Source organism: Papio anubis, chromosome 6 (assembly GCF_008728515.1).
Source record: "Papio anubis isolate 15944 chromosome 6, Panubis1.0, whole genome shotgun sequence".
NCBI classification, from domain to species: Eukaryota; Metazoa; Chordata; class Mammalia; order Primates; family Cercopithecidae; genus Papio; species Papio anubis.
This window is the reverse complement of record NC_044981.1, coordinates 39,908,566-39,930,112: the sequence shown is the minus strand read 5'-3', so window position 1 is coordinate 39,930,112 and position 21,547 is coordinate 39,908,566. Positions and strand designations below refer to the sequence as shown.

Sequence of the window (21,547 nt, the reverse complement as noted above, 5' to 3'; positions counted from 1 at the left end):
GAGAGAAATATTTCATTAGGGGTTGACATCTTAATGAACTGTGCCAGGAACCTTCAAGGCACTCTCTAGGCTTCCTCGGTTTTAAGCGGGGCTCCTACCTGTGGGGGAGGCTTATCAGTTTACCATATTGCCCCAAGTAGATGACCATGGTAGTGTGGGTAGCTGTGCCGGGGGCTGTGGAGGAGAGGGCCCCCAGGACTGGGGTGAGGCTGGCTTGTCCTTCTAGGTGCCAGGCTGACCAGGCGCCTGGGCCCTTGGAGATGTTTGCAGTTCCTTTTGGGACTTTTAGGGAGTCAGAGACTCAGGCCTTGTCCAAAGGGTGGTGGGCATGGGACTTTGGGCTGATTCGTTGAAAATCAGTCATTAAAGATCAGGAAATAGGCAGGGCGCGGTGGCTCAAGCCTGTAATCCCAGCACTTTGGGAGGCCGAGACAGGCGGATCACGAGGTCAGGAGATCGAGACCATCCTGGCTAACATGGTGAAACCCCGTCTCTACTAAAAATTACAAAAAACTAGCCGGGAGAGGTGGTGGGCACCTGTAGTCCCAGCTACTCGGGAGGCTGAGGCAGGAGAATGGCATAAACCCGGGAGGCGGAGCTTGCAGTGAGCTGAGATCCAGCCACTGCACTCCAGCCTGGGCGACAGCAAGACTCCATCTCAAAAAAAAAAAAAAAAAAAATCAGAAAATAAACGATAACTTGACAAACAGTGAGCGATTTTCCACTAATTGGAACACAGCATCTTTAGGTCAAATGAGATCCCTACATGGAAGGATTTCTGTGCAGGAAGAGAGCAGAACATACTGGGAGGGGCCAAGAGAGCAGACCCAGTGCCTTATCCCTCCCTCATGCACCCCACCCATGGGGGTGGGGATGGGGTGGAGGATGCATGAGGGTAGCAGAAGCCCCAGGAGTGGGCACAGAGGAAAGAATTCCTTTTCCCTTCATTCAGTTCTTCCTCATCTTTTTTTTTTTTTTTGGAGACGGGGCCTCCACTCTGTTGCCCAGGCTGGAGTGCAGTGGTGCAATCACAGCTCACTGTGATCAACCTCCTGGGCTCAAGTGATCCTCCCACCTCAGCCTTCCGATTAACTGTGACCACAGGTGTGAGCTACCACACCCAGGTAGAGAAGGGGTCTCTCTGTTGCGCAGGTTTGTCTCAAACTCCTGGACTCAAATAATTCTCCCGCCTCAGCCTCCCAAAGTGCTGGGATTGCAGGTGCAAGCCACCTCGTCCGGCTCTTCCTTATCTTTTAGGAGCTATCCCACATCTTCCATCCACTTGAAGACTTTTGGATTTAAGTCTCAATTCTGTCACTTTTCTAGCCCAAAATCCTGAAGCAAGGGGCTTGACCTCAGTTTATTCAACGGCAAGATGGGAAGAAAGATGACAGTCTGGCAGAGAGGTGGTGAGGATGCATATGGCTCATGTAGGATTCTTCTCAGTTTAGGTGTTGGATAGACTATAGCTACTGTTACTCTTTCTTGATTACCCCAGCCCACTTCTGCCTCTTTCCAGGTGCTCTTTAGCACTCCTGTGTCATTGATGTTACAATGTGTTGTTAGCTAACTTATTGAATAAGCTCCCAGTAACTTTTAACAAACCCTATTGTTTGTTAACTGTTTAGCCATTTTATGCCTCATTTCTCCAACTAGATAATAAACTCCTTAGTTTAGGGACCTACAGTTTCAGTCATTTGGGGATTTCTCATTGTACCCAGCTTAATTTCTTTTGCAAGGTAGCTGCACAGTACTTGCATATTGATTTGATTATGATTTGATACTTTAGAGCAAAGTTTAAAAAACAAAAATAGCCTAACACTTTAGGGCAAGTTGGTGTCCTGCAGTTATCAGCTGCATGTTGTAGGACATATATAATAACTGTGTCTTCATTGATTGCAAGGAAAGAGCTGGCTGGGGTCAAGGGGGGAACTTAGGTAGAAAATGGGACAAGGAAGACTCTCACTTCCTCAGAGCCATCCCCTTTTCTCAGAGGGCTGTGCTCCCCATTCTTCTTATCTCTCCTCTGGCTCCCTTTCTGCTTGTTGACTTAGGATGCCTTCAGAACTCTGTTCTTAGCAGAGGATGCATTCCTTCCCCATGGAACCTGGAAGACCTGGGGCTTGGGGTCTCAGCTGCTGGCCCTGGAGGGTGAGGTGGGATATGAAGGAGGAGAGTTAAAGCCCAGGTAGGCTCACATTGAAAATAGCTGCCGTCTGTTGAGCATCAACTGTTCACCAGGCAATTTTAACGTGTATCTCTGATTCCCACAACAGTCCTATTTTTTTTTAAGAGAAAGCAGTGCTCCAAATATCAAAGGCAATGAATGTAGAGTAGAAATAAGGGAAGGTAAGAGAGTCTTTATACATCCCTTATTGTGTGTGGCATCTGGCTGGGTCCATGGAGTGGGGCTCACACACTTCCTGATCCTTGTAATTCTATGCGAGGCCTGGGCCCCAGGCCCTACCTCCTTCCTGGTTCTCCTGTACCCCCGTACCCCCTCTGCTTTCTGGTCTTCACCATGTCCCCTAGGGTCTCCTCCAGTACCCTCTTCTCTTAACCCATGGCTCTCCAGCCCCCAGGACCTCTCTCAATGTTGTTAGGCAGCAGGAAGTCCCTGGAGCCAGGCAGCTGAAGGCAAACTGAAGCTGGGTCTTGCTTAAAGAAGAACCACCCATGCATCAGGCACTGTGCTAAGCGCGTTCCACACATGACCTCATTTCACCTCCCAACAGTCCTCTAAGATGATGTAACAGATATTTGTTGGTGCCCTGTCTGGTGCACTGTGACTTTTCACCCCTAAGGCTTCTAATCACTAATGCCTGCCTTTCCTAGCCTAAGGGTTTCCTTTGGGCATTAGAGCCCACTTTTCCACTGTGTGGGAGGCCAGAAGTGCCAGGGAACTAGCACTTCCTGGAGGAGCCCTCTACCCATAACTGATGGGAATTGGTATATAAATACCCCTACTCCCTCACTTCACTTGTGGAATAACTCCGAGTCATGTGTGCTATGCATACTTCCAGGGTTTCTTCTGTGGGACTGAGCCCATCCTGTAGCTGGTAACATATACTTTGTTGCCTCCTTTCCTTGTCTTACTTCCCCACTTTTCTACTGGTATTTCCTTCACCTCCTAAATCAACCATTTGCAATGGAATAGTGTCTCAGGGGCTGCTTCTGTGGGAACCCAGCCTAAATCAGGTTGATACTATTATTATCTTCATTCTATAAATGACAAGACTAAAGCTCAGAAAGGTTGAAATTCATACACGGTTCCACAATTATGTAAGTACAGCACCTGCCTTCATACCCTGGCTTGTTACACACCAGAGTGATCACCTCATTGCTCTAGTATATGGCTTCTTGAGGGCCCTTTACCTCTCAAGAAGTCTGGTTCAAGGCAATTCCCCTTGGCCTCCTGCCTTGAGAGGTAGGAGGTGGGGAGCAGGGTGGGTCAGGAGTACACCGGGAGTATTTCCAGCCCACCTAGCCCCCGTCTCCCTGTGGGACACTGGCCAGCAGTCATGGCCAGTCTTTGGATTACAGGCAGAAAGAAGCAGAGAACACTTACAGGGCTGGAGATATGATGAATAGAAAGAAGTGAAAGCCACCTGGAGTGCTGGAAAAGAAGAGGACTGAATCAGGGGTACAAGGAGAGGGTGGGCTTGGGGCTGAGGAATCTTTCTGAGCATTTGCAGTACACAGCAGCTCCTGCAAAAACCGAAGGAATGAGGTGAGAGATAGGAAAGGATTTATTTTTTCTGTTTTATTTTAGAGTCAGGATCTCACTTTGACACCCAGGCTGGAGTGCAGTGACGTGACCATAGCTCGCTGCAGCCTCGAATTCCTGGGCTCAAGAGATCCTCCTGCCTTAGCCTCTGAGTAACTGGGACTACAAAAGGATTTCTTGATGTTGGAGTTTGCTCAGCCAGGGAATGTGGAAAGTCCCCTGCTGAAAACCTTCGGACCAGACAAGAAATCGGCCTGCCTCTTTTATGAGAGTGGAGGTGGGCCCCTTGGGGCAGGACAGACCTGATCCCTCCAGTGACAAAAGTTACCTGGTGAGAACACCTTCATGTTTTCTATTTGTTTGGTTTTCATGACACCTTTGTCTTAGTTTAGGTTCTTCTCCCTGAAGCAGAATCTGACAGTGATTCAAGCATAAGTGGTTTATTTGGGAGGTGGTCCCAGAAATACCAGTGGGGGAGCAGGGCAGGGAGAATGAGGGAAGGCAGCCAATAAAGGGAGTGTTATCCCACTGTCAGCAAGAGGAGTGCAGTCCCACTGGGGACTTGCGCATGCGTGACGCACACCGCACACAAGCCAACCCACGGGCGCAGGCCCTAGGGTACTCATCCATCAACCTCCCTTCATCATGGGCTGTGGCCTCCTTCTAGGTGCATTCACTCTCCAGCACTTCCGGCCTGCTCTGGGTTGGAGCCAAGGGTGTTTCCACGGCCAGGAAAAAACCCTCAGGCAAAGAGCAGGTGTTGGCAGTAAGCAGGCTTTTACCTTTAGAGGCGAACACTGAGAGAGATGGGCAGGGCGCCAGTGCCTGCCACACTCTGCCCTACTGTTCTCCTGCTTAACTTTTCCTTTTCATGAGTCTCTGTGGGCTCATCTCATCTCCCACTGTCCTGTCTAAAGCACTGGGCGTTGCCCCACTGCTCTCCTCATCATCTGTGCTCTTGGACAAGCCCATCTACTCTCATGGTTTTATCTACCACCCGTGAGATGGTGGCTCCCACCACTATCCCGTGTGGAACCTGGATCCCATGCCCATGTCTGTGGGCCTCCAGGGATGGCACAGTCAACATGTCCCCAGCCCAAGCCATCTTCTGTATCCATAACATGCTCCACCTCTGCATTTTCTCCACATTGGTGGCAGCATAATCTACCCAGTCACTCTAGAAGCTAGAATCATCCCTTGGTTCTCCTTATCCCTTCCTCTTCATATCCAGTCACCAAGTCCTGTGGCTTCCAAGGCATTTCTCAGAGTCATTCCCTCCTCTTTACCTCCACTCCCCCTACTATTGGTCAGGGCAGGACCCTCATCATCTCCCATCTGGAGTATTCCAGTAGCTTCCTAGCTGGCCTCCCCACTTCCAGCCTTGTCCTCTTCTGGAGCCTCCCTTCAGTGCATCCTCCACAGTGGTGAAAAAGTTCTATCTAACATGCCAGCCCAGGCTGGTGTGGTAGCTCATGCCTGTCATCTCAGCACATTGGGAGGCTGAGGCAGATGGATTGCTTGAACCCCATCTTTAATAAAAATTAAATAAATAAAATTCCAGCCTGAACTTGTCATGCCCTGCTTAAGACGCATTCAAAATTCATGCACCTTGGCTGGGTGCACAGGGTAGAAGGTATCCTTTCTTGAACCTCTGGTTCTATCCCTGGCCACTCCCAGCTCTGCCACCCGGGACTTGTGGCATGTTCTGTGCTCTTCCATGTAGCTGGGCTTCATCTCAGACTGTGTCCTCTGCTTGGAATATCTTTTCTCCCATATGCTTTCACTGCTAAGACCCAGCTCAGATGGCACCTCTTCTTGGAAGTCTCCCCTGAATGCCCCAGGCTGGATTAGACACTCTTCTTTTGTGCTCTTGTATCAGTGCAAACATCAGAAAATCCACTTCAAATGGGCTTAAATAACAATGAAAATTGACTGGCTTTTGCACCGGAAAGTCAAGGGAGCAGGACTCACTGCGGATGATGTGTGATCCAGGGACTTAAAACGATGCCCTTGGGTTCTCCCATTGCTTCACTCTGCCTTTTTCTGGGTGGGCTTTATTCTTAGAGTCCTTGGAGGGAGTCCCATCATCTTCAGACTCACATCCAGCCCAATTCAGTCCAGTGAATTGTTCAAGCCAACACTTAGCTTATTTGGACTTGACTAAGGATTGACTTGCCCTTCTCCAAACCCATCAAAATGGCCAAGGGCTTACAGTGTTCTACTTCAGGAGTTGACAGATGATGGCCAAATCCTGCTTACCACTTGTTTCTGGAAATAAAGTTGTTTTGGAGCACAGCCACACTCATTTGCTTATGTATCATCTGTGGCTGTTTTTATGTGACAGGGGTGGAGTTGGGCAGTGGAGGCAAAGACCAGCAAACTTTTGCTGTATTTTAAGCTCTGCAGGCTATGAGGCAAAATTGAGAATATTATGCAGGGATTTGCGTAACAAGAGAGAAAACAAATTTCCACAAAATTTTTATTGATGAAATTACAAAGACAATAATAATTGAGCATTTTTTTTTTTTTTTTGTAATACAGGTCTAAGAAGAAGAAGAATGAAATTTGGGGAAAGGAGATAACATTTTGCTTGGTTGGGGTTCAAAGTTAATGCTCCCTATTATCAAATCGACCACTAATGTTCATCTGTGAAAACCACTTAGCTAACAGACCATACAAAACCAGGCAGAATTTGGTCTGTGAGCCACAGTTTGCAGACTCCTGAATTAAATCAAAGCATTATAGAGCTAAGGGAAGAGACAGTGGGAAGCTGATACTGGAGATGATACTGACCCTATAGGTCTGTGGGAGGCATCTTATAAGGCGTTTCTTTATAAGGCAAGTTCACGTCCATTGAGCCCCTTAATCCTGACAAGAATTCTATGAGGGTAGGCAGGGCAAGGATGGTTGTACACTCTTCAGAGAGGAAACTGAGGCTCGGAGAGAAGTGGCTTGTCTGAAGTTTCATTGCAAAGCCTCTCTGGGACACCTTTGAGTATGCTAAGACGTGGGCCTTGGAACATGTGCTTTGTTGAGTAATTGAACAATTATGGTGTCTCCTGGTTGGAAGACAGTGGCTAAGCCAGCAGAGGGACAGGCTGGTCTGAACATGGCCTGGGAGGCTGTTTCCAGCTGGTTCTGTGACATCCAGTGGTCTCCAGGAATGGGGCTGATCAGCATGGTGTCTAGGAACCCAGTGTAGCTTCAAGACTCTCTGAGCATAGGCCTGTCTCCCTATGCAGGACTGGGGATACCAGCATAGCAGCTAGAAAGAAATCAGGGCTGGGCGTGGTGGCTCATATCTGTAATCCCAGCACTTTGGGAGGCCAAGGCAGGAGGGTTGAGACCAGCCTGGGCAACATAACGAGACCCCTTCTCTCTCTCTTTTTTTTTAGATGGAGTGTCACTCTGTCGCGCAGGCTGGAGTGCAATGGCGTGATGATGGCTCACTGCAACCTCCACCTCCCGGGCTCAAGCGATTCTCCTGTCTCAGCCTTCCAACTAGCTGGGATTACAGGCACCCACCATCATGCCTGGCTAATTTTCGTATTTTTGTAGAGACAGGTGTTTTGTAGAGATAGGTGTTTCATGTTGGTCAGGCTGGTCTTGAACTTCTGACCTCAGGTGATCCTCCTGCTTCAGCTTCCCAAAGTGCTGGGATTACAGGTATGAGCCACCGTGCCTGGCCATGAGACCCCTTCTCTACAAAAAATACAAAAAATTAGCCAGGCGTGATGGCATGTGCTTGTAGTCCCTCAGGAGGCTGAGGGAGGAAAATCGCTTGAGCTCAGGAGGGGAAGGTTGTCGTGAACCAAGATCTCACCATATCATTTCAGCCTGGGCAACAGAGCAAGACTCTGTCTCAAAAAACAAACAAACAAAAAATAGAAATCAGACTTCAGGCAATAATGCCCAGCTCCACAAACAAAGATTTTGACCCTGTACCTCACTGGCTGCAGCCTTCAATGCCTGGCCTCCTCTGGGTCCCTGAGAAGCAAGCCTGCATCCTGTGTCCTGTGGGCAGGCTGTGGGTAGCCCTCCTCCAGGCTTACCTGGCCTCAGGTAGGGCTGCCCAAGGTCAGGGAGGGTGGGTAGAGGCAATCAGATGTGAAGGACAGATGCTGAGTTCCTTTCCAGGATGATGATTTGTAGGTACTGAGCATGTGTGTTCTGGCACATACAAATACACACACAGACACTTCACACATTCCCTGTCTCACACGTTTTCACACTCCCATAGTCACCTCCATCTTCACTACCACCATCTCATACTCACATAAATGCACACTCTCATGGTTTCTCACCTTTTTTTTTTTTGAGATGGAGTCTGGCTCTGTCACCCAGGCTGGAGTACAGCGGCATGATCTCAGCTCACTGCAACCTCTGCCTCCCTGCTTCTGGCGATTCTCCTGCCTCAGCCTCCCAAGTAGCTGGGATTAAAACCATGCACCACCATACCCAGCTAATTTTTGTATTTTTAGTAGAGACGGGGTTTCACTATGTTGGCCAGGCTGGTCTAGAACTCCTGACCTCAGGTGATCTGCCCACCTTGGCCTCCCAAAGTGGTAGGATTACAGGTGTGAGCCACCGTGCCCAGCTGGTTTCTCATATTTTTTCATGCACTCTCAAGCTCGCACAACATATTCATATGCACAACACGTTCATACATACCTCTATTAGTTGCCTGGGACTGCCACAACAAAGTATCACACACTGGGTAGCTTAAAACAACGGGAATTTATTGTATCACAGTTTTGGAGACTAGAAGTCCAAAGGCAAGGTTCTTTCTGAGACTTGTGGGGAACGGCCTTTCCTTGCTTTTGCTGGCTTCTGGTAGCCCCAGGTATTCTTTGGTTTGGAGGTGCATCACTTCAGCCTCTGCCTCCATGTTTCTGTGTCTTCACATGGACATCTTATATGGACACTAGTCATATTGCATGAGGGCCACTCTATTCCAGTAGGGACTCATCCTAACTGATTACATCCGCAGTGATACTGGTTCCAAATAAAATCATATTCAGAGGTGCTGGGGTTAGGACTTCAATATATCTTTTTTGAGGAGAAGCACAATTCAACCCAAAACACCACCTACAGCCATAAAATCTCACATGCACAGGCCATACTGCCATAGTGACACAGATATAAACACACATTCCCGTAGTCACACAAATCACACACTCCCATATACACTTTCAGGATCAGACACTCCCATGGTCCCCCCGCACGCACACATACACATGCATACACACGCATGGCGAGGTCATCGCACACCCACTCCTTTAGGTTCCCAGTCTTACAGCCCTACACACCCCCTACAGTCACACCCCTTCACACGCCCTCCTGCCCCTGCCTCACTCTCAGAGGCCACCCTGCGGAGGTCACGCTCAGAGACCTGGCACATTTGCAGTCTCGCACTTGGCTCATACATCTCACATCCTCTCCCACCCACACAGTCTCTCCCCTCTGACTCCTCCGCCCAGCTCACCAGTTCCCCCACCAACCCTCATGGTGAGGAGGCAGCAGACTGGCTCTGTCCCACCCCAGGGGGGCACCAGGTGGCTCCCCCCTTGTCCTCTGGAATCTGGTGTCCCACAAGCCTTCTGCTTTTTCAGGCTCCCACGCTTCCCTCTCAGGGGCAGACAGACAGACACATCCACACACTCTCACGCTCACACACACACGCGCCCCTCCGGCAGCCCCACGGCAGCAGTCTGTTCCTCATTATGGGCCAATGCGCCTGTTTACTCACCCAGCTGGAGATGGTTAGAGAGTGATAAATAATGAAAGAGAAAACAGGCTTTTCCCCTCTGTGGCTTCTATTTATGTAACATGTGTCACTGTGCATTCACAGACTTTGTTTCGGAGCTGGTTGCAGGAAATAGTTTATTTTTTCCGGACGGTGGCTTAAGGGGTGGGGAGGTGGGGGCAGGGTTTGGGTTTCTGGTCTCACGCCCATAGGAGTTTCGGGATCTGGCTCCCACAGTCCTCTTCCCCGGTGCCTCCTCTCCTCACCTCCCTTGACGCCCCCGGGGTGGACATCATGGCTAGAGGCTGCCTCAGAACGGGGTTCTCCCACTCTACCTATTTGGAATGGGCTGGGGTGGTTGGGGGCCCCTCCCAGCTGCCTCTGAAACCTCCCAAACAGATGGGCTTGTTTTAAGAGCCAGAGAGCTTGAGGCTGGGACTCCCAGAGAGGAGGCAGTTGGACAGGGGCTTCCTAGGTAGCCTGCACCTGTTGTTGGGGGAGGATGCAAAATGATTAATTCTATAAAAGAAGAAAAAAAGATCCATACCTCGTGTTCACTTAGCACTTTCATCCCCGTGGTCTCTCTCAGGCCTCACAACTTTTAATGGCCGCTTCCCAGATGAGAGAACTGGAAGAGGGCTTGCCATGGTCTGTGCAACTGGCTGATGAGGAGCCAGAACTTCACACTCAGGCCTCTGAGTCCAGAAGAGCCTCACACACCCCGCTGCTTCCTCCTCCCAAGGGTGCCTCCCTTGGTAAAGTTCTGGTCACCCTCACTCATTCTAAGGTGGATGGGAGTAGTTATAAGGGTGTGGGGGTTGGAATTTGGGGAAAAGTGAGTCATCAGGGGTCTGAGAAGTGTCCCCTTCCCCACCCTTTCCTAAACACTAAGGTGAGCCTTTGTGTGACACCTTTGGGTGACAAACCAGGGAAGGAAGAAGCAGCAGAAGGCTGCCCTGCTCCCCAACCGCCAGTGCAGGGAGGCTCTTGGGAAGTGGGAAGGACACCTGCCCCGACCTGAGCCTGTCTGTTTGAATGCCAGGGCAGGGAGACAATGTCTTTGTTTGACATGGAGTCCTGGTTGTACCCCAGGTCACCTGCTGGGGGGACCCAAAGGTTCCGACCTTTGAGGAATATAGCATCCACTATGGAAAATGGGCCTGGAAGCCCCCAACTCCTGCAGACTGTAGGGGATGAATATATATAGGTGCCATGGGACTAAGGTGCAGGGCAGAATCCTGCCCAGTGACCTCAGGGTTCTTGCAGGGAGCATCCCACAGGAATCTCCTGGCTGGGGGGTGAAGCAACCACCTTCCCAAGACGAGTACTTTAAACATAGTCTGACAACAAGAGCACATATGGGCATATGGGCCAAGGGCAAAAGAGAAAAAGTGCTAAGGAGGCGGTTTTCAAATTTAGTGGGTGACAGATTCACAAGGGAGCTTATTAAATGCAGATCCCCAGGCTCCTTTCCCGGTGTTGATTCAGCAGGTCAGGGGGGCCAGGAATCAGCATGGTTAGCAAGTTCCTGAGAGTTCTCAGACTGGTGGTTTCCCAAAGACTGGGAGACAACAGTGCCCTATGTGGGCCCTGGAGGCAACCCCCCTGCCCCAGCACACAAAGATGAGATGCAAGCATCATGGTTAGGTCAGGAGGGAATTTGACTTCCCCCAAAGAGTGAGAATGATTTGGTTAGAGAATGATAAAATTCATTTGGTCCGAAGGAAGGGAGGGAGAAAGAGAAGAAGGAAAATATAATTTGCCAATACCTATATGTGCCAAGCTGTTACATGACACTTTTCGTTTTGCTTTGTGTTTTTGTTTTTTAGAGACAGGGTCTTGCTATGTGGTCCAGGCTGGAGTGTAGTGGCACAATCAATTCATAGCACACTGCAGCCTCGAATTCCTGGGCTCAAGTGATTCTCCTGCCTCAGCCTTCTGAGTAGCTGGGACTACAGGTGCATGCCACCATGCCTGGCTGTTACATGACATTTTTACCTGGCTGCTTTGACTTTTTGACATTCATATGCATTTTTGGAACCTAAAACGCTGTCAACATTCTATTTCTTATTACCAAGTAATGCTCGTACAGACATACCCGCCACAGCCCGAGTCAAAACTTTGTGTCAGCTGGGATGTTGTGCACACCTTGGAGCATTTACCACATGCCAGGCATTGTTTTCAGTGCTTTGCACATACTGCTTTGTTTTTTACTGCACCGCAACACCGACAGGCAATACTATTCCCATTTTACTGATGGGGAGAGCAAGGGTCAGAGAGGTTTAGTGACTTGCCTAAGGCTACCCAGCTACCTCAACCCTGGCAACAGGAAGAGCTGGTGCTTCTGTTTTTTTACTGATCCAGGGAGAGGCCCGATTGGGGAGGTAGAGGGACTGAATCCAGATCCTGCTTTATAGCCCCCTCTCCAGGACTCCCTCCCTCCCACTCTGGAATGGAGAGGTGGATGGAGAGGCACCCTCTCTGCCACTCACTCAACCCCTCTGCCTTTGGGACCCTACCAACTCTCACAAAGCCCACCCAGCTTGCACCCTGAGCTCTCTCCCAAGAAGCTGAGCCCCCGAGGTCTCAGGCACTCCCTTCCAATTCAGTCCCTGGAGCACTTATGACTCTGAGGGAGTCCCCAGAGAGGGGGCTGAAAGAGGTAGGGGAGCTTAAGGAGCACCTTTCCTGGGCTTCCAGGAGCCTCTTATATCCCTATCCCCTTGGCAGAATGGGTGTGTCACAACTGGAGGGTGGGGGTGTATCAGGACGGCAGAACTGGCCAGACCTACGTCCCAGATGTTTGTTCAGGCTGCGGGCTGAGCCTGATTTCAGATGTAGGGACTCACAGCAGCTTCATGGGGGTCCTGCCCAGACCCCCACATAGACATTCACTTGCTCACTTGCACACACCCGTGCCCTCCTGCGACTCCCCTCCACACAAAGTTCCGCTTATGAAAACCCAGACAAAGCTCCAGACTCTAATGTCCCTGCAGACAGTGACATGAATGGTAAAAATCATCCTCAACCCCAGGTGCTCTGCACACGCTGACTCTAAACTTCACATTGATCCTGCAAGCACGCTTTTCCTGATTACCTCCCCCTTCCCACCACACATCTTATAGATGAGAAAAATGGGCTTCAGAAAAGCCAAGTGACCCGTCTGAGGCCACACAGCGACCCCACAGCAGATCGGGCACGGGGGTCCGTCTGTTGCGGAGCTTACCCGCATCCCTCTCACCAGGCTGCTCTTCCCGTCTGGCTCCCAGGACCCAGCAGGTGTTCAGCACGTCCACTGATGAATGTGTATGTCTGTGTTTTCTTTCACACACACTCAGTGCAGGCTCCAGCTGCCCCTCTCTCCAAACCCACTCTGAGCTGTGATCTCCCTGCAGGCTCAGAAACTTGCAAACCCTTCAGCTTCCTCCACAGCCAGAACTATCACCAGCCTGAATTCCCTGGGCTCCAGTCTCAGTTTCCCCTAAGTTTCTCAGGCCTGCACACCTAAGCAAGTCCTTCCCTGCTTTGAGCAGACCCACAGCAATGGCTGGGCTCCTGCTCCAGGCCTGACCCCCACTGTGGAAGCCTCTGGGGTCCAGCCACCTCCATTCTCCTCTCTTCCTCTGAAACATCAGGACTGGCACTGCCCCCACTCAGCCCCCTCTCCCTGCAGCCCCCTGGGAGCCCAGGCTTTGCTTGAGGGCAGTGAGTGAAGCCGGCTGTAACAGAGAAACCTCAGGCTCCTCTTTAGAAGTCCCCGGAGGAGGCAGATCTGAGGAAAGGCTGCCGAGAAGGCGCCTGCAGCAATGTCAGCTTGAGAACAACCCGGCTGACAGGATGCTGAGCGGGGATTAAGGTCGGGATCAGGGAAGCCGGGGAAATGAAGGCAAGTTCCCTGCTCCCCTCGCTGCCACCGCTGCTGCCTCGGCTGGGTTTGTCTTGTTTGTTCTGGCTCTGGGAAAGTGGGCGGGGAGGGAAGTGGGCAGGGGTGAGGTGGGGAGGTGGAGGGAAGGACAGGGGAGAGGTGGAGAAGGGCAGGTAGGGGGGTGGAGGGAGGTGGAGGGAAGGACAGGGGAGAGGTGGAGAAGGGCGGGTAGAGGGGTGGAGGGAGGTGGAGGGAAGAGAAAGTCAGGCCTCCTCTGGGTCTTGGGCTCAGCCAGGGACAGGGTAGAGGCGCAGATGGCCCTTACGTGGGACCCTTCCCCTACACCTGTCCCTATAGCCGGTCTACCAGCCAGTGGAGCAGCCAGTCGCCCCCGACCCCCCACCCCGGAACCCTCCCTCATGTCCTGAGTGTGGATGGCAGGACCAGTGAGAACAGAATTGACCTTACCCTGAGAGGCTCCCAGGTCAATGAAGCAGATGCAGTCTACCTCCAGAGAGGAGGTGAGCCTGTTTCCGCCTGTCTACACATGCAAGATCCTCTGTTCTGGGGAAAGACCATTGCCGCAACCTGCCTCATCATTGACACGTCACAAGAGTCTAGCCAAATGGGCTACTGATTTCCAGGTCATCCAGTGCACCACAGTTCCAGTGAAACCTCAAATCCTTGCATTGCCATTGGTGTGGTAGTGAAGAACGTGGCTTCTGGTTTCAGATGGCACAGGGTCACCTTTTGGCTCTGCCACTGATTTGCTATGTCACATTGGGCAAGCTGGCTAACTTTCTATGCCTCAGTGGGATAAAACCATAGCACCTCCTTATAAACTTGTCAGGAAGATAGAGGGAGTGGACGCATGCGAAGTGCTTGGCTTAGGGCCTGCCATGGAGGACAGAGGACATATGCCATAGGGTAGCTTTATTTGTTATTGGGGCAGAGTACAGGAATAAGTGTGGCAATTTGAAGTGACTTGCCTGAAAGCTTCCTGGGGGAAGGGGTGTGGAAATCTGATTTTGGAGGCTGAGACTGGGCAGGGGTAGAGAAGTGAATTGGGGGTATGGAACAGAGCTCCCGTTTGCCAGGTGAGTGAGTTAAGGATGTGTCTAGTGAGAGGCAGAGAGGATGCATTTGTTACGAGCCCCCCTTCCCCCTCCCAGCCAGGCTTTCTCCAAAGTTCCTGCTTTAACTAGGGGTAACTCTTCCAGCCCTGCCACAGGCAGGCCAGGGGTGCCAAGACCATGAAAAGATACAGATTTTCATGGTGACCTTCCCAGAATGGGGTTTATTCCAGAAACCCTAGCCATTCAGGGTGACTCCACTTGTACCTGGGGTTTCTGGACCTGGCAAGGGAAGAAACAGGCACAGAGAGTACAAACCTGGAGGCAGATGGTCCCTGGGGTTGGGTTCCAGCTCTGCAACTGATCATCTATGGGCCTTGGAGCCAGTCAGTTAGCCTCTCTGGACCTTAGCTGCCAGGTCTGTGAAATGAGATAGTAATATGTACCTTAAGAGTTGTAATGATGAGTAGTTACTCCATAAATATCCACTGTTGATATTCAACTTAGCAAAGAGCTGCTGAGGTCCAGCCAGCAACTGGGGCCCTAATGAATGAGAGACCCTTTCCTAGCCCTCGAGTAGCTGGTGGCCTGCATGTGAGTCCAAATATGATGCTGAAGGCAGTGGTGCTACCTTAAAGGTCCACCTGGGAAACAAAGAGAAGGAGATCCTGGCATCCATGTCCCAGGCTGCAGGGCCTGCTCCCCTGGCCCACCCTGCAGCCCTGCTTGGGTGTCCTCAGCCTATCACCCTATCTCTGGACACCATGGCCAGCAGGCTGGGGATGGGGAGAGTGTTGCGGGGGGAGGGGAATGAGAGCCTAGGACAGGGTTCTGGGGTTCTGGTAATTGGGGAAAAGCTCTGCTGGGTCTGATTTCTGGGGGAAAGCCTTGGGCAAGGGGGCCCAGTCCCTGCAGAAGTGTGTGAGGAGCACCTTATTGGGGATTTTATCTCTAGGGGCCTAGTTCTGGAATTCTAAAGACACCTTTTCTTTTCTTTTTGTTCTGTTAATCAAAGTTATGTATATTTATTGTTTAAAAAAATGGAAAATACAGGCCGGCATGGTGGCTCATGCCTGTAATCCCGGCACTTTGGGAGGCTGAGGCGGGTGGATCATGAGGTCAGGAGTTCAAAACTAGCCTGGCAAGATAGTGAAACCCCGTCTCTGCTAAAGCTACAAAAATTAGCCAGGTGCGGTGGCAGGTGCCTGTAATCCCAGCTACTCGGGAGGCTGAGCAGGAGAATTGCTGGAACCTGGGCGGCAGAGAGGTTGCAGTGAGCTGAGATCCGGCCACTGCACTCCAGCCTGGGTGACAGAGTGAGACTCCATCTCAAAAAAAAAAAAAAAAAAAAAAAAAGGAAAATGCAGAAAAGCATAAAAAAGGAAATAAAGATCAGCCATAATCTTCCCACCCAGAGATAACCATGGTACGACTTTAGTGTATCTCCTAGTTTTTTTTAAGCTGACTCTTATACACACATTTACACATACTCACATGGACACACACATTCACGCACATATTCACAAATATACACTCACATGCAATCACACATTTACATACACATATATGTAACTTTATTACATGTTTAATGTACACGTCTTTAAAAGTTTAGAAACAAGATTGTGGAATCATAAAATACATCACCATTTTGTCAACTAATTTTTTTGTTAAATAAAATATTGAGAACTTTTTCCCCCAGGTTATTACATATTCTTCTCCAACATAATTTAAAATGACTGTGTAGTGCTCTTTGGGCATAAGGCATATCATTTTATTAGTCATCACCTATTGGTCATCCATCCATTTCTAGATTTTTGCTATTGTAAATAACACTGAGATGAACATCCTTGCAGAGAAATCTTTGAGGGGGTCGCTAACTTTCCAATTGTCTGTTCATGTCTGTCTACTCCCAGGTTCGATTTTGAGCCTTTCTAGGCAGGATCTATGTCTGATTTGTCTTTGTGACCCCAAAGTCTAGCTTGGCTGCTGGTTCACTGAAGGCATCCAATAATGGTTGAATTGAGTTGCTTTTCTAGAGCATGTGCTCTGGGCTGAGGAATTGGGAAGGTGGGCTGGTGAGGAAAGAGCCCACCTTCCCTGCTAGAACACTCAGGGGTCCCCAGTGCCTCTATGCTGGGCCTGCTAACTTCTCCTAGGAAAACACCTTCCCAAGCAGAGCCACTGGCCATCCCAGAGGCTCACTGAATGGCCCTCCTGTATCTCTTATCTTCCCAGGCAAACTGAACCTTGCCCGGACCCTCCCCCTTCATACTCCCCCCATCTCTGACTCTTTTGAGTTCTTTTGTTGTGTCTTCAAGCTGAAGGCCTAGCAGACAGAGCCCTCTCACCTGCTCATGTCTGCCGGAGCAATGTTTTGGCAGCTCCCAGCTCCCCATGCAGTGGCCCCGTCCCTGGCCCCCACTTCTGACAGCACAGCCCACTTGGCTCCTGAGAAGTGCCCATGTGGCACACCTCACCCCTGCCCCTGCTCTGCCTGCCACCTCTCATGGCACCAAAGGAGCCTTTGTCTCTCCTCATGGGGACTCTCAGCAGATGCTGACATTCTGACTGAAACAGATTTGTACAATCATGGAATCTGAAGTGGAGACCCAGGTCCCAGTGTTTCAGTGGGTCTTTAAAAAAGAGAGAAAGAGAGAGAGATGGAGAGAGAGAGAGAGAGAAAGTGAGCAAGAGCACGAGAGGTAAGAGGCAAAAGCTGAGAGGTAAAACTTACAAACTTAATTTCCCCTCACCAGCATCCACACTCCCAACCTCCTGGAATTTCCTCTCTTCTTTTTGATTTTTAATCTCTTCTTTTCCTCTCTTTTCCCTCCCTCTTCCCCTTTCACTCCTTTCCTTCTCTTCTTTCTCTGTCTCTCTCTCAGCTCTGACACGAACATCACCCCCCCACCCTCCTGTCCTCCTCTCCCCTTCTTTTTTAAGTTTTTTTTTTTTTTTCTTTTAACTTTCAAGGTCATTCCGGACTCCTGACGCCGCCAGTCCCGCGGTGAGACGTGAGCACCATTGGCGTCCGTGGCCTCTGTTTCCGTGGCAACCCAGTAACCATTAATTTTCAATTAAAGGAGACAAAAAGCTCGATGACAGCTCCAGGTCTGCTGAAGATGTCAAGAATCTGTATTAATATACAGCAAGAGAGCATAATTGTGTGTCCATCTTCCAGAGCAGCGAAAAATGGAGGGATAATTACCAGCTCGAAAGCCACTCTGTAATTTAGTTCTTACTGTCACCACAGCCCTACACATTAGCATAAATTAAAAGCAGAGTTTATTGTTATCAAAGTGCATTGATATCGCCAGACCTGCTTTCTTCCTTTTAACTGTTTGTTGTGGGTGAGTGACTCCCCAACTCTTGCCAGGGTCTCCCCGGAGTGGGAAGAGTGGAAGTGTGGCTGCTAGACCTGAAGGGTCTAGCTGCCAGCCTCCCTCAGGGCAGGTGGGGACAAGGGTCAGGGTGTTGCCCCTCTGATAGGGCCTGGGGATGATTCAGGGGATGGAGGAGACTTGGATATTTATTCACCTTTCACATGTAAGTGCTTTGTTTTACCTATGAGCACTCCCAGCCCTTGCAGAGGGGGCTGCTGCCCCATCGCGGGTCCCCCTTTAGTGCCTAGTACAGTGCAGGGCAGGTGATGAGTGCTCTAAGGCAACCTGTTAAACAAATGAATGAGTGCATGTGTAGGGGTATCCCCCATGGGGTGAATGTCAGTGGCGAGACCTTGCATTCCCTGTTCAGGGTGTGGCTAGCTCAGGTGAAGATGTTCCTGTCTGTGGCCCAGTTCCTGCTTGGCCACCCAGGACCCCAGCTCCTCAGAGGGGTCCCTCTGGACCCCACACCCCTAATCTTGCCGCTTGGCCTCCCACCTCCATGGCCTGGGTCCTGCCGCGGCCACCGCCTTCATACTCACCTCTGAGTGGTTGGAGCACCTCGAAGTGTCTCGCTGCCAGAGTGCCAGTGACAGCCACAGAAATCATGAATTTCCGTGAATGGGGGATGCGGAGTTTTCTTGTATTCTATCCAGAGAGAGCTGTCCTTCAGAGGGGAATTTAGTGTAATTACCCTTAAGGGAGCGATCCTTACACAGTCAGTCACAACACTGACCTCCTGGCTGAGATTTGACAGCAAAATTGCAGGCTGTGTACTCAACAGAAGGGGCATCCTCCTTTTTTGGGGGTTGAGGGGGGGAGGCGGGAAGGAAGGAGGAGGAGGGAAAGGAGACTCAGAGGCTTTGAAAAGAAAAGTGCTGGCTTACAGCTGCCAGGCGAGCGGGTTCTCCTTGGCAAGGCATCTACAGGGCAAGGAGAAGGTGTCCAGAGATCCCCTGGCACTTCACTTGGCTCATGAAAAGGGGCCAAATTAGGCACTCCGGCGGCCCTTCAGATCTTTGAGCTCTGGTTTGTGATCTTAGCTAAAGTTCATCTTATTGTAAGAAGGATTTGGAAGGTACTAGGCACTATTTGATAAACTTCTCAGGCATGTTTTCCCAAACATATCTGTCCCTTGGTCCCTCCCCGGTGCTAGAAGTTCCACCGTTCCTTTTACCTGTAAGTTGACAGATCCAAGACCCTGTAAACCTGCACCTGGGTTATCTGGAAGGACTAATGTGCTAATCTGTGACCACTCTGAATTTAGCATGGATGCATCTCTCAGATGTGCTGGCCCATCACATGACTGAATCCAAAGGACACGGGGATCAGGCAAGTTTCCGTGAAGGATTGGAAAAAATCTGGTGTATGGGTAGATCTTGATGGACTGTGAAACCTGGGAAGGAATGGAGGTAAATCCCCAAATCTCAAAGCTGGAAGGGACCCCAGAAGCCAATGGGTCTGAACTTCGCAGAGGAGTCACCACCTCTCTGTTCTACCTCTATGCACAACACAGGGCTGGGTGCAGTGACTCACGCCTGTAATTCCAGCACTTTGGGAGGCCGAGGTGGGAGGATCACCTGAGGTTAGGAGATCGAGACCAGCCTGGCCAACATGGCGAAACTCCATCTTTACTAAAAATGCAAAAATTAGCCAGGCATGGTGGCACGTGCCTGTAATCCCAGCTACTCGAGAGGCTGAGGCAGGAGAATCACTTGAACTTGGGAGGCGGAGGTTGCAGTGAGCCGAGATAGTGCCATTGTACTCCAGCCTGGGTGACAAGAGTGAAATTCTGTCTCAAAAAACAAAGCAAAGCAAAACAAAACAAACAAACAAAAACAACTCGGCCACCTCTGCCTGCACAGTTCCTAACAGCAGGAGCTAGCTGTCCCTATAGAGGTCCATCCTGCTGTTACATAGCACAGACCATTGCCAAATTCCAGATTTTCAAATGAAAATCTGTGTCCATGAAATTTCTTCCTTCCTTTTGGAGCCCCTTTGGAACAAATCTAGGCTTTCTCGGGAGGGACAGCCCTTCAGCTACATGGGGACCATGCTCAGCTATTCATCATCTTCTCCTCCAAGTCTGGGACCCAGTAGACTCATCACCTCTGCCTCATCCTTTCGGGAAAGTGCCCAAAAGGAGTCTGAAAGAGCACAGGACGGCCCCAAATGCAAACCCAATGTTTATTGAGCATCTGCTATGTTCCAGACAGAAACACCCACCGTATCTCTTTTCTCTTTTTTCTTTTTTTGGAGACGGAGTCTCGCTCTGTCACCCAGGCTGGAGTGTAGTGGCATGATCTCAGCTCACTGCAACCTCCACCTCCCGGGTTCAAGCAATTATCCTGCCTCAGCCTCCCGAATAGCTGGGACTACAGGCGCATGCCACCATGCCCGGCTAATTTTTTGTATTTTAGTAGAGATGGGATTTCACTGTGTTGCCCAGGCTGGTCTCAAACTCCTGAGCTTAGGCAATCCGCCTGCCTCGACCTCCCAAAGTGCTGGGATTACAGGCCTGCGCCACTGCGCCTGGCCCCATATCTCTTTTCATCCTCTCCACCAATTCAGTGAAGGGAGGATATATTATTCTCATTTTACCGTAGAGAAAAGAAGGACCCAAGAAGCTTAAAATCGCTTGCCCTAGGCTGGGCGCGGTGGCTCAAGCCTGTAATCCCAGCACTTTGGGAGGCCGAGACGGGTGGATCACGAGGTCAGGAGATCGAGGCCATCCTGGCTAACACGGTGAAACCCCGTCTCTACTAAAAAATACAAAAAAAACTAGCCGGGCGAAGTGGCGGGCGCCTGTGGTCCCAGCTACTCGGGAGGCTGAGGCAGGAGAATGGCGTGAACCCGGGAGGCGGAGCTTGCAGTGAGCTGAGATCCGGCCACCGCACTCCAGCCTGGGCGACAGAGCCAGACTCAGTCTCAGTCTCAAAAAAAAAAAAAAAAAAAAAAAATCGCTTGCCCCAAATCACCTGCCAGCAAAGGGCAGAGCCAGAATTGGGAGTCCAGACTCCTGACCCAGGCCAAGGACTTTCCTTGAGAATCCAGCTGCATTGGTCCATATACCCCTTGGGCACCACTGGGTTTGGGGAATGAACTCTGCCATCATTCTCCTGTCTTTCCACCTCCATGACACTGTTCTGCAGAGCCTTTCTCTCCACTTGGCAGGGAGAAGGAATTCCAGGGGAAACCCAGCTTAAGTCCTGCATCCTCCCTGAAGGCTTCCCTGCCCATCCTAGGCCTCAGTAACTGCTTCAGTAAAATGACAACATTGGACGTTATTTACTGACCACAGGACCATGCTTCAGCACCTACCCTAAGGTATTTGATTCAATCCTCCAGATATTTGCCCTGGCTGAGGGTTCTGCCTGGGCTTCTCTCCCCTCAGATACCTGCATCTCGTTCAAGGACCACCTTCTCTGGGAGGTCCAAGCTAACCATCCTTTCCCAGGTTTTTGTACCCGCTCTATTTCTTTCTATAGCTCATGTCACCTTCTGAAGAGTATTTAATTTACTGATTATTACGCTCATTGCTTATCTTCCTCCTCTTTAAGTTCCAAAAGGACAGAGGCTGTATTTTGTATACTGTTGCATCCCAAGCACCCAGAACAGTGCCTGACATACAGTAAGTGCACAAGCCATATTTGTCAAACGACAGGAGGAAAACTCAAAACCCTTTGAGGCAGGTGTGTTGTTTTCATAGCAGAGAGGAACTAGGGCTGTAGTTCTGGGTTAGGTGGCTTGTCC

General features: G+C 50.4%; 1 long non-coding RNA gene across 1 annotated transcript; it reads left to right on the top strand.

Moving 5' to 3' along the window:
• The first annotated feature begins 1,039 nt into the window (after positions 1-1,039).
• Positions 1,040-17,715, top strand: LOC100999660. Its single transcript, XR_646004.4, has 2 exons — positions 1,040-4,058; positions 17,385-17,715. It is a non-coding gene; the product is annotated as an uncharacterized LOC100999660 (long non-coding RNA).
• The last annotated feature ends 3,832 nt before the right edge of the window (positions 17,716-21,547 follow it).